Source organism: Myxine glutinosa, chromosome 13 (genome assembly GCF_964187855.1).
Source record: "Myxine glutinosa chromosome 13, kmMyxGlut1.1, whole genome shotgun sequence".
Taxonomy (NCBI): Eukaryota; Metazoa; Chordata; class Myxini; order Myxiniformes; family Myxinidae; genus Myxine; species Myxine glutinosa.
The window spans coordinates 21,216,377-21,228,173 of NC_136273.1; positions in this window are offsets into that span (position 1 = coordinate 21,216,377).

Genomic DNA, 11,797 nt, shown 5'->3' on the forward strand with positions numbered 1-11,797 from the left:
GTGAAAATTTCATGCCCGTCAGACCAACAGTTGCTGAGAAAAAAAATTCACAATGATCGGATAAGTGTTGCACTTGTCGAATTATGACGTCATAACGAAGGCACCGATGACATCATCATTAACATGTCATATTCCCCAAGGGGAGGACTTGACAATGAGCCACTTTTCAATTTTTTGCATGTAGCGGTTTCGGAGATAAAGAGGTGCAACTTTTTTCGATTTTTTTCCAAGATGGCGTCTGTACCACGTGACCGATAACGTTATAATTATCATTAAAAAGTTCCACAGGCGGAACCACACATTCTGAAAATTTCGTGTTCATTGGACTAACAGTTGCAGAAGAAATATTTTTTTCATATTGATCAGATCAAGCGTTGTACTTGTCGAATTATGACGTTAAAGCGCGGCGTTACGCGCGCTGCTTGTGAGCAAGGAGGAAGCGGACAAGCGGTAACATATAAACGTCTTTATTGTAAGACTACACTGTAACACTGAAATGCTCCGGGCTGGTCGCCCGGTGTATATCATGAGGCCACGCCTACCCCTCGGGCGTGGCCACCGCCCACTTGGTGCGTGGAATGATGTCACCACGCCAGTGGGCTTTTGTGTCCGCCACACGCGCCCCCCCAGAATTCTCGCGCACCTGGCGGGCCAGTTTGCGGGGCAGACGAATGACCCGGCCGAAGCGCCCCCTGGCGATCGGCGGCGTCCGGGGTGCAGGGATGCCAGGTGGGATGCCCCTGGCTGCCCCTGGGATGGGTGCAGGACCAGGGGGCGGCGTGGCGGCGGGGCTGGGCGGTGCCGGGGGTCCGCCCGCAGGAGGGCGGCCCCGACGTGGGGGTCGGGCCACTGGCGGTGGATGGTCCACATCGAGGTGGGCCGGCTTGAGGCGGTCTACCGAAACGCGGTCAGGAGTACCGCCGATGTCCAGGGTGAAGTGCTTCGCCCCGGTCTCCAGCACGCGGAAAGGCCCGTCGTACGGGGGCCGCAGTGGTGTCCGATGGGCATCGTGGCGGACGAAGACGTACTCCGCCGTGCGAAGCTCCGGGGCGACGTGCGTCGGTGGGTGCCCGTAGCATGCCGTTGGCACCGGGGCGAACCTCTGGGCGGTCTCTTGCAGAGCGGAGCGCTGCTGTGCCGCGGACCATGGTGCTGTGGAGTCGGGGAGGAACTCGCCCGGCACCCGCAGCGGTTGCCCGAAGACCAACTCCGCCGCGGATGCGCGCAGGTCCTCCTTGGGCGCCGTCCGGAGGCCCAGCAGGACCCAGGGGAGCCTGTCGACCCAGCCGCCGTCGCGGAGGGTGGCCCGGAGCGCGGCCTTCAATGAGCGGTGAAATCGCTCACACAGGCCGTTAGCCTTGGGGTGGTAGGCCGTGGTTCGGTGCAGCCGGACCCCGAGCCCCTGCGCAACCGCCCCCCAGAGCTCCGAGGTGAACTGGGGGCCGCGGTCGGATGAGATGTCTGAGGGGGCGCCGAACCGGGCGACCCAGGTGGCGATGAAAGCCTGCGCGACATCGGCCGCCGTTGTCGATGCCAAGGGCACGGCCTACCGGCCACTGGGTGGTGCGGTCCACCATGGTGAGGACGTAGGTGAAACCCCGCGAGGGGGGCAGAGGTCCCACCAGGTCCACGTGGACGTGGTCAAACCGGCGTTCCGGCACCGTGAACGGGGCCAACGGGGCCTGGGTGTGCCGGTGCACCTTGGCGCGCTGGCACGCGAGGCACGTCCTGGCCCAGCCGCGGACGGCCTTCCGGAGGCCATGCCAGACGAACTTGTCGGCGATCAGCCTTTGGGAGGCCCTCGCGCCCGGGTGGGACAGGCCGTGGATGGCGTCAAACACCTGGCGCTGCCAGCCCGCGGGCACGATGGGGCGAGGACGCCCGAGGGAGACGTCGCACAAGAGGGCCACGCCCGCGCCGTCGAACGGCACCTCGGTGACGCGGAGGCCCGTGACGGCGGTCCGCAAGGCCTGGACGTCGGGGTCAGCGGCCTGGTCCGCTGCCATCCGGGCATAGTCGATGCCGAGGTGGACTGCGTGGGCGACGGCCCGGGAAAGGCAATCCGCCACCGGGTTGTCCTTCCCCGCGACGTGCTGGATGTCCGTCGTGTACTCGGACACGGCCGAGAGGTGACGCTGCTGCCGGGCCGACCACGGCTCGGTGACCTTGCCCATCGCGAAGATCAGCGGCTTGTGGTCGACGAAGGCAGTGAACGCCCGGCCCTCGAGCAGATGGCGGAAGTGCCTGACCGCCAAGTGAAGTCCGAGCAACTCGCGGTCGAAGGTACTGTAACGGCGTTCGGGCGGGCGAAGCTGCCGGCTAAAGAACGCCAGCGGTTGCCAAGCTCCACGCACCCATTGCTCGTGCACCGCGCCCACCGCGTAGTCCGAGGCATCGGTGGTGAGGGCGATCGGTGCATCGGGCGCCGGGTGCGCGAGCATGGTGGCGTTAGCCAAGGCGAGCTTCGCGCCCGTGAACGCCGTGTCCATCTGCTCGGTCCAGGTAACGTCGCCTTTACCTGGCTTACCTCGGAGAGCTTCGTGCAGGGGGCGCAGGAGCTGGGCGATACGGGGCAGGAACCGATGGTAAAAGTTCACCATGCCCAGGAACTCCTGCAGCCCTCTGATCGTGCGGGGGCGCGGCAACCCCTTCACCGCCTCCACCTTGGCCGGCAGGGGGACGGCTCCGTGCCTGGTGACACGGTGCCCCAGAAAATCGATTGTGGCGGCGCCGAACCGGCACTTTGCGGGGTTCACAATCAGGCCATGCTGGCCCAGGCGTTCGAAGAGCGTGCGGAGGTGGCGTAGGTGCTCTTCGCGGGACGCGCTGGCGACGAGGATGTCGTCCAGGTAGACGTAGACAAAATCCAAGTCGCGCAGGACGCTGTCCATCAGTCGCTGGAACGCCTGAGCCGCATTCTTCAGACCGAAGGGCATGCGCAGGAACTCGAAGAGTCCGAATGGCGTGATGACCGCCGTCTTCGGGACGTCCTCCGGCCTGACGGGGACCTGATGGTAGCCGCGTATGAGGTCCACCTTCGAGAAGAAGGACCTGCCCGCCAAACGGGTGGAAAAGTCCTGAATGTGGTGGACGGGGTAGCGGTCGGGAGTCGTGGCGTCATTGAGACGGCGATAGTCCCCGCACGGTCGCCATCCCCCGCCGGGCTTCGGCACGATGTGCAGCGGCGACGCCCAAGCGCTCTCTGAGCGCCGAACGATGCCGAGTCGCTCCAGGGTAGCGAACGCTGCTTTTGCCACCGCGAGCTTCGTCGGCTCGAGGCGGCGTGCCCGGGCGTAGACCGGTGGCCCGACGGTGGGGATGTGATGGGCCACCCCGTGCTTGACGGCCCCCGCCGAGAAGGTGGGCCGCGTGAGGGCCGGGAAGCCGGCGAGGAGGCGGGTGAATGCATCCGCTGCCGGAAGCGTACAGACCAACGTGGCCGGAACCGAATCGTTCGGCAAGCCGCTTGGCAAGCCGCTCGTTGAGCTGGGCAACGCACAAGCGAGCGAGCTGAACGTCTCGGCCTGGACAAGCCGTCTGCGCTTGACGTCGACCAGGAGCCCATTAGCGCACAGGAAGTCCGCGCCAAGCAGTGCCATGGGCACGTCGGCGGTGACGAACGTCCATCGGAAAACCTGCCCTCCAAACCGCAGAGAGAGGCAGCGTTTTCCGTACGTACGGAAGGGCGTCCTGTTCGCGGCAAGCAGCGCGGGGCCCCCACCCGCGGCGTGCTTGTCTGACGTGCCGGCGGGAATGACACTCACCTGCGCTCCCGTGTCGCACAGGTAACGGCGCCCGGAGAAGGTGTCCGTTATGAACAGCAGGCTGCTCGAACGGCCGGCGCTCATCGCCACTATTGAGCGCCGGCCCGGGCGTTTCCCGACCCGTTGAAGGAGCACGGCGGATGACACCGCCGAGTTTCGTGGCCGAACTTGGCGTGGAACCAGCACCAGCTGGTGGAGCTGGAGGAGAGCGGCTGGCTCCGCCCGGCCGGTGGAGTTGGCGGGTTTCCCCGCGGTGGCGGTGGGCGGGGCGTGGCGGCGTTCACGAGGTGCGTATCAGCATGCTGCTGAACATCAGCGCGCTGTAGAAGCTGATGCTGTGGAACATGCTGCTGAACATCAGCGTCGAGGGCCGTGACGGCCACGCCGACGCTCGCCCGCGTGTCCGAAGCGGCGAAGTACCTGTCCGCCTTGGCGGCCAATGCTCGGGGTTCCGTTAGCTCGGTCCCGGCCAACGCGAGGCGAACCTGCGCTGGAAGTTGGCGCCGGAAAAGCGCCCGGAATAGCGAACCGGGGGCTTCGTCGCCCAACAGTGACAGCATATGGTCCATTCGGACCGACGGGCGCGTCTCACCGAGCTCGGGGAGATCCAGGAGGCGATCGGCCCGTGCGTCGTCCGTGAGGCCGAACGTGGCTAGGAGTAGCCGCTTGAGTGCCTCGTACTTGTGGCCGTCCGGTGGGTGGCGAAGGACGGACACAACTCGAGCGGCCGTGCCGGGCCCGAGGGAGGCGACGACATGGCAGTAGCGCAGGTCGTCGTTGGTGAGGCGCCGAAGCTGAAATTGGGCTTCGGCTTGAACGAACCAGACTTCGGCCTGGGCCTCCCAAAATTCGGGAAGTTTAATCGCCATTGCCTTGTCGTTGGCCATTGCAATGGCGTCGTGTTCGGAAGGATCGCTACGGCAGATCCAACGTCGAGGGTCACCAGTAAAGCGCGGCGTTACGCGCGCTGCTTGTGAGCAAGGAGGAAGCGGACAAGCGGTAACATATAAACGTCTTTATTGTAAGACTACACTGTAACACTGAAATGCTCCGGGCTGGTCGGCCGGTGTATATCATGAGGCCACGCCTACCCCTCGGGCGTGGCCACCGCCCACTTGGTGCGTGGAATGATGTCACCACGCCAGTGGGCTTTTGTGTCCGCCACAACGTCATAATGGAGGTACCTATGACATCATTAACATATCTTATTCCCCATGGGGTGGACTTGACAATGAGCCATGTTTAAATTTTTGCCATTAAGCGGTTTGGGAGATAGAGGTGTAACGTTTTCCAAGATGGCGTCCGGACGACTTGACCTATGACGTCATAATTATCAGCAAAAAATCTATCTGCAGGCAGAGGCGCTCCCTCCGGTAAAATTAAATGTCAATCGGACCAACGGTTGCCGAGAAAATGAATTTTGAAAATGCCGACACGCACGTGCGACACACGTACGCACCCGAATGCTTAACCCTGCTTTTCGCTTTGCCAGCACAGGGTGAATACACGTGAGGAAGTCTTAACTCTATGCCTTCCGTACCAATTACAAACAAGGCGCCATCAGACATATGTGGGAAATGTGCGTGGGTGGACGGGAACAGGAAGCAGTCATTAACGTGGTCATGAAATGTCCTCTCCGGCATTCGCGCCTCGGAGGCTTCGTAACCGGCGGCGTCGACGTACAGTAAGGATGAAGCGATGGCGTCGACGTGAGGTAAAACTGAGGTATAGCGAGATTGTGCCGTCGCTAGGATTTCCATGAAGTCCGCCATTTGTCGGGTCAGGGTGCAGGTCAGCGAAAGGTAATATGACGATGCAATGAAAATTAACGTGTGTGTGGAAAAGAAAATGTAACCAAAGTTAAGCGTGATTGTAAACTTAAGTGTCGTGTATATAGAAAAGAGGGAAATAAAAGGAATAAACCGCGAGTTTCTGGTGAGGTAATTTTCTATGGCTTTTTGTGAGGTAAACCGTGCCAGGCTGAGTGAACTTTCCAGAACGTGGGTGGATTCTGCACACTGGCCCGTGACGTAATCAAGTGCCACCAAGTGAAACTTCCAGAACCCGAGGTCGCGGCTGCACATCACGGAGTTATAGCGATGTTCACTGTTTATAAACAAACCCACCATATCCGCGCATGCGCAGCAGCCTGGTTGGCAAAAGCGCAGTGTTTTCGTTTTGCATAATGGCGTCGCTCGACACACATGTGATCGTTTCGGAGTATTTTAATAGTCTTGACACTGTTACAAAATCTCGGTACAAATCGAAGTTGAGTTATAGGAATGGTGAGGATATTCTTCCGGATCCATTTGCAAATGAAAGGATGGCAAAACAATCCATCTTGCTGGCCAGATTTGAACTACGGCGACGTGTGCACGTACTTGATCGACACACCGGGTATCTACACAAGGGAGTCACTGAAGGCATTCAGGTCACTAGAGGCATACAATTTTTTTTTAAGTGGTCATGTGAAGCCACTGTGGTATCATGCGATCGGGAATGATGTACCATTCTGCTTTATCAATGGCAAAGTCATACCATCACAGCGTCTCAACAACAAACCTCATGAGGCCTGGGTGTGTGTGGGGAAGAAGCAAGAACTGCCACTGCCACTCTGCCACTAGAACTGCCACTTTAAAACTGCTGGCAGTGATGACCGGTTTACTCGCACCCACTTTTGATACAACCCCACTTTTGATACAACCCCACTTTTGATACAACCCCACTTTTGATACAACCCCACTTTTGATACAACCCCACTTTTGATACAACCCCACTTTTGATACAACCCCACTTTCATTGGACATGCTTTGACACAACCCCCTTGGATACAACCCCGATACACACACACACACACACACACACACACACACACACACACACACACACACACACACACACACACACACACACACACACACACACACACACATCCACACATGTCAATCCATGCAATGATTGCAGAAAAAGCCATTTTAAAAAGAAAATTAACCTGAAATTGCAGACAGAATTATTTATTTTATCTGAGAAGCCAAGCGATTCTTCTTCTTCTTTAGTTTCTCACAACTTTGTGTGAAATGCGATCTAGTTAAAAAAAGTCAGAATTTGACCAAATCTGCTTCGTTCGTTTGTTAATATACCTCACCTATTGACAAATCTGCAATTGGAATTTTATTTGAGGTTCAAATGACCGCGGGAGATCGCGTTATCGTGATCACGTCCTGGAAGGACAAAATAGTGCGTTTCTTCTTCTTTCAACAATAAAGACATAGCTTCGAGGCCGTACATGGAGAGTGGCTCTGGAATTCAATCGAAACTTATTCCTGAGTTCTTTTCAAATCTATTTGTGCAATTAACAACACAACAGCTCACAGGCATTGTCCTTGAAATGGTGTCACGTCAATGATCGTAAAACTTCACCACTTAGAGACGGCCAGCATGGTTTGTGTTTTGCCAACCAAAACAAAGAGCGCGGTCACATGATCGGGTACGTGACGTCACGGTAAACATCGCTATAAATACATACGTGCATATGACTTAACCCTCACGTGCTTACGTTTCTATTTACCCACTACGGAAAAGAAAGGGGCGGGGCCTCTCTGCCCGACGCCAACGCATTCCAATCACACGACATCCCTTTACTAGCGGGAAAGGAGCTATTCCAGACATGTATAATGGAAATAACTATTCGAAGGGACCTGAATGTTGTGTGCCATCTCAAAAATGTCCCAATTATCAGCAAGGTCATGGAATCCATCATTGCTTCCGATATTCAATCCTTCCTCTTCTCCAATGGCTTGATCTTGGATCATCAATTTGGATTCAGACCAGGTCATTCTACTCTGGACATGCTGCTTCTGCTGTCTCGACAATGGATGGAGGTACTCAACACCAAACAGGAAATCAGAGCTGTCTCCCTTGACATATCACGTGCCTTCGATACGGTCTGGCACCCCGCTCTGCTCACCAAACTCTCCTCCTATGGTATCCATGGAAATCTCCACGCATGGCTTGCGGACTTCCTCTCTGGTCGTAGTCTACGTGTGGCCCTGAATGGATTTCTCTCATCTCCCCTTCCTGTTCAGGCTGGAGTTCCCCAAGGCAGTGTTCTGGGTCCTGTGCTTTTTCTCGTCTTCATCAATGATCTCTCCGACTCTCTTGAAAATCCTCTCTATCTCTTTGCTGATGACTCCACTCTCTGCCGCTCCATTCCTCATCCCTCAGATCGGCAGGCAGCAGCCTCCTCACTCTCTGCAGACCTGGACAAAATCACAGACTGGTCAAACAAGTGGAACATGTCTTTCAATCCTGACAAATCTCACACTCTTACTATGTCTCTCTGAAAAGACCGTCAGGACAAACCTCCCATCTACTTTCTGTACAATCCTCTCCAAGAAGTTCTGTCACTCAAGCTTTTGGGTCTCACTATCTGCCATGATCTTTCCTGGGAAAACCACATTTCAAATCTGGTCTGCAAAGCCAGTTGCCGTCTGGGCATCCTCCGTCGTGTGGTCATTCCTTGACACACCTGACCTCCTCACCACATACAAGGCTTTCATCTGCAGCTCAATGGAATGCTGCTCTGCCCTCTAGGCCGGTGCTCCTGCCTCACACCTAGCTCGTCTTCACGCTGTTGAAACCAAAGCTTTCAGAATCATTGGTATCTCCCGCGATGAAGCTATCTCCGAGGGCCTTTCACTTACTCCGCGCAGGCAGGTTGGTGGTCTTTCCATCTTCTATCGACTCCTCTCCGGCCTTGCTCCCCCAGGTCTCTCTGGGCTCTGTCCCCCAAATTTCCCTGCAGGACGCACAAGATCTGCCAGCAACCCTCTTCTCGTGAAACTACCAAAATCAAGACTCTCTGCTCACCTTCACTCCTTCATTCCTCGTTTTTTCCCACCTCTGGAACAAACTCCCACACTCCCTTCAATCCCACTCCTCCCTCCAGCTCTTTAAAACAGCTGTTCACCACCGTCTCTTATCTTTTCCCATTCAAAACCTTGATCTTTTCTACCCCCGTTAATACACCCCAAATTCACCTCCTTCAAATTCCTTTTTTTTTTCTTTTCTGAAATCCCCTGTAGTGTCAATCTTGTTTATCCCGTGTACCCAGTCCCAGGCCTCTCTCTCTTCCACAGATTTCCTGTTCTCTACTGTTGTTGTGTTTCCCTCTCTCTCCCCTCTTTTCTCCCTGTCCCTTTATTATAGTCAGGTTCACTGTTTTTTCGTTCAAAATCATGGTAGATTAGCAAACCTATACATTTTTGGAAACGTTATTACATGGAAAATCTGAAAATCAATGTTTACATTTGCCAATTCCGACCAATTCCATTCGACCAATTCCATTCGACCAATCGCTTCGATCGACCATTCGATCGATTCGATTCGATTCGATTCATCGAATTCGATTCGATAGACCATTCGACCAATTCGATTTGCCAATCAATTTGACCGACCTTTGCTTGTGTGGAACGGACTGTGAAAACGATGCGGACTATATTGTCGGATACGACACACAGGACAGTGATGACGAACTCTAAATGGCATATTCTGTAATCGTGTATGTTTGATGCCATTGACTGCCTGTGTATATTTTGTCATTGACTGCCTGTGTAGATGTGAAGTTATACTGACTGCATGTGTATATATGATTTTGCTAACTGCCTGTGTATGTTTGGTGATATGAATTATTGTGACACATTTTGATGTTATTAACTGCCTGTACAAAATGATAACATGTATTTGATTTTGCAACTTATCGCGAATATAAAGACAGTATTTTGCAATTCAAAACCTTTGATTCGTGTCTTACCATTCCCCATAGCACTAATTTGATACTTTCATTGGATTCCTTGTCCCTGAAAATATAGGTTTAGTATATTTTAAAAGTTTTAGGGTAATTAGAGGCAGAAATAGAACAAAATATGTATTTTACAGTGGCCATTTTGAAAATCCAAAATGGCCGCCATACAGGTATCTCTCCAAATGTAAACATTGATTTTTAGTTTCCTTACGCTATAACCTTTCCAAAAATGTATAGGTTTGCTCATCTACCATGATTTTGAACGAAATATAATTTATTGACATCGTGAACCTGACTATTATATGTTTCATGCGTTAGCTCATATACGAGCTTAGACGAAGTATCCAAAATGAGAGGGAGGGATTCCCTTTTCGAAAGTCTCTTTCCCTCATCGTGGATTAATTACGATTTAAAGTATTTCCTTCTTATTTGTTTTGACTTCTCTTCTTTCCCTCCGCACATTTCGCTAATTTTGCGAATTATAAGTTTTTTTTCTTCTTCAAATAATCCAAACCTACAGGAAAATGGTACAGCCTCAGTTGAGCTCTTTCAACCAGCACAATAGTAGAAGGCTTCCTTTTATTTATGTTTCTGTGGATGTACCTTACTACTGGCTTCCAGGTTGTATTCCATATTCAGTTCTCATGATGAAATAACAATTTTGTAAACCGTTTACCTTGTGTAATAATGGCGTTGTCACTCATGTACTCTCTTATTGTGTTTGTAGACAACCCTTGCACTGCTTTCTCTTCTCTGTTATATTTAAATAAATGCATTATTGAGAACGTGTTCCAGATGATCGAATTGAACCATCGGTTACAATATTAGAATACACACCTTGGGCTACTCTGATGGGGAGTATCCACCAGTGTACAGAAGATATGCTGTGGGTTCCTCACTGCGTTCCCTTCTCTCAGGTGCCTAAGAAATAGAAGCTGCAGGTGTGCGAGAAAAACGGGGTCAGGAGAGTTGTGGGAGTGAAGAGGGTGGATACAAGGAGAATGGATTAACTGAGGGAGGAGATTGGTGTGCAGATGAGGTTGATGGGAAAATTGGTGAAATGTTGGCTGAGATGGGCTCGTCGTGTGGTGTGGATGGGGGAAGAGTGAATGGCAAAGAGAGCGGGTAGGTTGAGGGAGCAAGGTAGGAGGAAAAGAGGTAGACCACAGTTGAGATGGGAGGGTTGTGTGAAGAGGGACTTCAGGAAGGTGGAGGGTTGTTGGAGAGTGGAGAGAGGTGGCTGAGGACAGAGAGGAGTGGAGTATTGTGCTCAAGGTAGGGCAGAAGCTTGGTGCCTTTGGAACTCACCCCTTATAAAGGGAAGAAGAGGGGAAGAAGATAAAGTCCTCTCAGTTAAGGTACCATACATATTACATCTGTGAAAATGGCCTACCTTGCCCTTACACACACACACACACACACACACACACACACACACACACACACACACACACGCATATAAACATACATATGCATACACACACACACATAAACACACACATACAAATACATACATCAATACACACATGCACACATAAACACACACATGCAAATACATACATCAATACACACATGCACACATACATACACACACATGCATATAAACATACACATACATACACACATACATACACACACATAAACACACATACATCAATACACACATGCACACATACATACACACACAGACATACACACACATACATGCAAATACACACACATACATACATACATACACATATATGTGCACGGTCCAGTACAAAATCCTCCTCTTGACCTACAAAGCCCTCCATAACCTGGCCCCATCCTACCTGGCTGACCTCCTCTCCAGACACACTCCCACCCGCAACCTCCGCTCTGCTGGTACCAACCTCCTGACCCCCCGCCCCCCCATCCGGACCAAATTCAGATCCTGGGGGGACAGGGCCTTCTCCATCGCTGCTCCCACCCTCTGGAACTCACTACCTCACACCATCAGAGACTCCTCCTCACTCACCACATTCAAAACATCACTCAAGACCCACCTGTTCAACACTGCATTCAACATTTAACCCACAGCATTTAACCCCTGACTATCTCTTCTCCTTCTCCTTCCTTTTGCTTTGATTATTTACCTATTGATTTTTGTCTTTTTGCACTTGTTTTTTGTACTCTGTCAAAGCGTCTTTGGGCTTCTTGAAAAGCGCTATATAAAATAAATGTATTATTATTATTATTATATACACATACA